Source organism: Chrysemys picta, unplaced genomic scaffold (assembly GCF_011386835.1).
Source record: "Chrysemys picta bellii isolate R12L10 unplaced genomic scaffold, ASM1138683v2 scaf695, whole genome shotgun sequence".
NCBI classification, from domain to species: Eukaryota; Metazoa; Chordata; order Testudines; family Emydidae; genus Chrysemys; species Chrysemys picta.
In genome coordinates this window covers 25,001-30,000 of record NW_027053402.1, presented here as the reverse complement: position 1 = coordinate 30,000, position 5,000 = coordinate 25,001, and the positions used below count along the sequence as shown (strand labels likewise).

Here is a 5,000-nt window from a genome sequence, read left to right as displayed (position 1 = left end):
CGTCATCCCCCGACAGTGTGTGTGTGTGTGTGTGGGGGGGAGGCTTAGCAGTCTTCCCCCAGGCTGGGTGGGGGCCTGGCGGGAGGCGTCGCAGTCTTCCCCCGGGCGGTCCGGTGGGGGAGGCTTAGCAGTCGTCCCCAGGGCGGTCCGGGGGTGGGGTGGGGTGGGGGGCCTCACAGTCGTCCCTCGGAGAGCCGGGTCGGCGGCAGTGGTGGGTTTACGTCCAGCCTCCGGAGGGTGCGCGTCCTCGGAGGCGATGCAGGCGCCGCAGAGAGGCAGCCTCCGAGGCAGGGAGCGGAGCACCGAGGCTGGGGAGAGGGGAGCAGGAGCCGGGGGCTGGGGGTGGGGGTGGGGGGCGTTCAGGACAACCGGTCAAGCCCCGGGAAGCAGCTGTCAAATGTTCCAAGTCCCCACTCGGCCACCAGGTCCACCCCAGTCTAGCAATGGGGTTGACCTGGCTGACGGCCGGTTAGTATCAAGGTAAACTCACCGTCGTCCACAGGAGGGCAGCTCTCAGGCCGGCCGGCTGCGGCTGACTCTGGGGCGGCGCCCGGTCCCGGCAGCGAGGGGCGGGGGGCGCGGAGCGAGACGGGGCTAACCGGGGGGGGGGGGGCGCCTCCTGCGACTTTGGGGGCCGCGGGTCGTCAGTGGCGTGCAGGCCGGGCCTCTCCCGGGGGATTCGGGGGGGCGGTCCTGCGGGCCGGGCGCAGGGGGCTCGGGCGAGCCCGGGCCGGTCCGCCCCGGGGCCGGGGTCTCCGCCTGCGGCTCAGGGGGGCGCGGGTCGTCGGGGGAGGAAGCCCGGGGGAGCTGCACACCGGCCCGCCAGGCCAGGCCTGGCCTGGATGGCCGCGGGGGGATTCGGGGCGGTCCCGCGGGCCGGGGGCCGGGCGCAGGGGAGGCGGGGGGTCCGAGCGAGTCCGTCCCGGGCCCGGGGCCTCCCCCTGCGGCTTTGGGGTCCGTGGGTCCCCGCTGGCGGAAGCCACTGGGAGCTGGACACCCGCCGTCCGTCCCGCCTGGCCAGGCCTGGCCTGGGTGGCCGCGGGGGGATTCGGGGCGGTCCCGCGGGCCGGCGGCCGGGCGCAGGGGAGGCGGGGGGTCCGAGCGAGTCGGTCCCGGGCCTGGGGTCTCCCCCTGCGGCTTTGGGGTCCGTGGGTCCCCGCTGGAGGAAGCCGCTGGGCGCTGGACACCCGCCGTCCGTCCCGCCTGGCCAGGCCTGGCCTGGGTGGCCGCGGGGGGATTCGGGGCGGTCCCGCGGGCCGGCGGCCGGGCGCAGGGGGTCCGAGCGAGTCCGTCCCAGGCCCGGGGCCTCCCCCTGCGGCTTTGGGGTCCGTGGGTCCCCGCTGGAGGAAGCCGCTGGGCGCTGGACACCCGCCGTCCGTCCCGCCTGGCCAGGCCTGGCCTGGGTGGCCGCGGGGGGGGATTCGGGGCGGACCTGCGGGCCGGCGGCCGGGAGGGTCCGGGCCAGTCCGCCCCATGCCCGGCGTCTCCCCCAGCGGCTTCGGTGGCCCCGGGGGGGGTCCTCCGCGGAGGAAGCCGGGTGGGTGGGGAGCCGGACCCCAGGCGCCCAGACCCGTGACCTGCGGCCGCGACCTCCGACTCGGCAGGAGCGACGAGGGGCTTTCCGGCCCGTCCCCCCCTCTCCTTCCCCCCCAGAAAAGGAGAGAGAGCTGACTCGGACCGGGAAAAGCTGCCTACGGCACCTGGGATTCCCAGGCGGTCACCCATCCAAGTACTAGCCAGGCCCGGGACGGTTTACCTTCCGAGATCGGACGGGATCGGGGGCGTTCGGTCCGGTATGGCCGTAGGCACCCGGCCCCGCGCCTCCTCGCCCGCTTTCCCCTGCCGACGCCCGGGCCTGCCGCACGGTGAGCCCCGGTCGGACTGCCCCCCCCCCTGCGGCAGGGCCCCCGTCTCTCGCGGGCCCGGTCCTTTTTTCCTTTTCGAGCTCCGGGGCCCGGGCTGGCCGCCAGAGCCCCTCCGCCCGCCCTCCCCGGCGTCGGGGAAAATACTGTCCCGGACTTCCAGTGCGCCCGATCCTGTCAGCCGGGGGGTGGGGAGGGGCAGTCCCTCGCTGCGGCCGGGGAGGGTGAGCCCAGGGCGGCTTGCCTGCCGTGCGAGGCCCCTCTCGGCCACCAGGTCAACCCCGAGTCGAAAGGGCTGAAAAATTTTCAGAGTCCCCTCCCGGGCACCAGGTCAACCCGTGGAATCGGACGGGTTCACCTGCTGGCCGGTTCGCTTCCCGGCCACCAGGTCAACCCCTAGGTTGCCGACCGGCCTACCCAGTGGCCGGTTTGCTTTCCGGCCACCAGGTCAACCCCTAGGGGTTTTAACGGGGGCACGCCCGGTGGCCTCTTTCCCGTCCGGTCACCAGGTCAACCCGGATCTCCCTCCTTCCCTGGGCGTCCCCTCCTCGGAGGCGTCAGGTTCCATTTCCCCCCCCCCCCCAGACTTCCAGGGGCCCGATCCAGTCGGCCGGGAGGCAGTCCCTCGCTGCGGCCGGGGAGGGTGAGCCCAGGGCGGCCTGGTCCATGTCTCTAGTGGGCCCGATCCTTTTTTTTTTTTTCGAGCTCCGGGGCCAGGCCCGCCCGGGCAGCCCTCCTCGGAGGCGTGGGGCGATTCCCCCCCCCCCCCAGACTTCCAGGGGCCCGATCCTGTCGGCCGGGAGGCAGTCCCTCGCTGCGGCCGGGGAGGGTCAGCCCAGGGCGGCTTGCCTGCCGTGCGAGTCCCCTCTCGGCCACCAGGTCAACCGCGAGTCGAAAGGGCTGAAAAATTTTCAGAGTCCCCTCCCGGGCACCAGGTCAACCCGTGGAATCGAACGGGTTCACCTGCTGGCCGGTTCGCTTCCCGGCCACCAGGTCAACCCGTGGAATCGGACGGGTTCACCGGCTGGCCGGTTCGCTTTCCGGCCACCAGGTCAACCCGTGGAATCGAACGGGTTCACCTGCTGGCCGGTTCGCTTTCCGGCCACCAGGTCAACCCCTAGGTTTTAAGGGGGGGGGGACGCCCGGTGGCCTCTTTCCCGTCCGGTCAGCAGGTCAACCCGGATCTCCCTCCTTCCCTGGGCGCCCCCTCCTCGGAGGCGTCAGGTTCCATTCTTTTTTCCAGACTTCCAGGGGCCCGATCCAGTCGACCGGGAGGCAGTCCCTCGCTGCGGCCGGGGAGGGTGAGCCCAGGGCGGCTTGCCTGCCGTGCGAGTCCCCTCTCGGCCACCAGGTCAACCCCGAGTCGAAAGGGCTGAAAAATTTTCAGAGTCCCCTCCCGGGCACCAGGTCAACCCGTGGAATCGAACGGGTTCACCTGCTGGCCGGTTCGCTTCCCGGGCACCAGGTCAACCCGTGGAATCGAACGGGTTCACCTGCTGGCCGGTTCGCTTCCCGGGCACCAGGTCAACCCGTGGAATCGAACGGGTTCACCTGCTGGCCGGTTCGCTTTCCGGCCACCAGGTCAACCCCTAGGTTTTAAGGGGGGGGACGCCCGGTGGCCTCTTTCCCGTCCGGTCAGCAGGTCAACCCGGATCTCCCTCCTTCCCTGGGCGCCCCCTCCTCGGAGGCGTCAGGTTCCATTCTTTTTTCCAGACTTCCAGGGGCCCGATCCAGTCGGCCGGGTGGCAGTCCCTCGCTGCGGCCGGGGAGGGTGAGCCCAGGGCGGCTTGCCTGCCGTGCGAGTCCCCTCTCGGCCACCAGGTCAACCCCGAGTCGAAAGGGCTGAAAAATTTTCAGAGTCCCCTCCCGGGCACCAGGTCAACCCGTGGAATCGAACGGGTTCACCTGCTGGCCGGTTCGCTTCCCGGGCACCAGGTCAACCCGTGGAATCGAACGGGTTCACCTGCTGGCCGGTTCGCTTCCCGGGCACCAGGTCAACCCGTGGAATCGAACGGGTTCACCTGCTGGCCGGTTCGCTTCCCGGGCACCAGGTCAACCCGTGGAATCGAAAGGGTTCACCTGCTGGCCGGTTCGCTTTCCGGCCACCAGGTCAACCCCTAGGTTTTAAGGGGGGGGACGCCCGGTGGCCTCTTTCCCGTCCGGTCAGCAGGTCAACCCGGATCTCCCTCCTTCCCTGGGCGCCCCCTCCTCGGAGGCGTCAGGTTCCATTCTTCTTTTTCCAGACTTCCAGGGGCCCGATCCAGTCGACCGGGAGGCAGTCCCTCGCTGCGGCCGGGGAAGGTGAGCCCAGGGCGGCCTGGTCCATGTCTCTAGTGGGCCCGATCCTTTTTTTTTTTCCGAGCTCCGGGGCCAGGCCCGCCCGGGCAGCCCTCCTCGGGGGCGTGGGGCGATTTCCCCCCCCCCCACCCCCAGACTTCCAGGGGCCCGATCCTGTCGGCCGGGAGGCAGTCCCTCGCTGCGGCCGGGGAGGGTCAGCCCAGGGCGGCCTGCTTGGCGGCCGGGTCCATGTCTCTAGTGGGCCCGATCCTTTTTTTCCCTTTTCCGGCTCCGGGGCCCGGGGTGCCCGGGTAGCCCTCCGCGGTGGCGTCGGCCAATTTTTTTTAAAATCAGACTTCCGTGGGCCCGATCCTGACGGCCGGGAGGCAGTCCCTCGCCGCGTCCGGGGACGGCGAGACGCTCGGCCACCGGGTCAACCCGGAGGAAGCGGGCTGGGGGAAGAAAAAAAAAAAAAAAGTTTTCCAAGTCCGAAAAATTTTCAAAGTCCCCTCTCGGCCACCAGGTCAACCCCTTTGGAGCGAATGGGTTGACCTGACGGCCGGTCGTCTCGCGGATGTCCGGAAGGGGTCGCCCCACGCCGTCTCGGCCGACCGAGGGAACCACGAGGTGGCGCCCAGTTCCAGTTTCGTACCGCCGAAGGCGGGGCTTTGGCTTTTTCGACCTGCCTTTCGAGGATTGTGTGAGGAGATTTCTGAGGACAGGTTTTTCAGAGCCTGTGAGAACCGGAGCTCAGCCTAGGGGATCAATCCGAGTATTGTACCCGACCCTGCCCGGCGTGGGAGGGGGGGAGCGGGCCCGTTTGAGGGCGGAGGCCAGCACCCGGCCCTCCGCCGAGACGGC

General features: G+C 70.7%; 1 non-coding gene across 1 annotated transcript; it reads right to left on the bottom strand.

The window, feature by feature from the left end:
• Nucleotides 1–1,688: 1,688 nt before the first annotated feature.
• On the bottom strand, nucleotides 1,689–1,807 carry LOC135979165 (5S ribosomal RNA). The gene has a single exon (XR_010596492.1). It is a non-coding gene; the product is annotated as a 5S ribosomal RNA (ribosomal RNA).
• Between the last annotated feature and the right edge of the window lie 3,193 nt (nucleotides 1,808–5,000).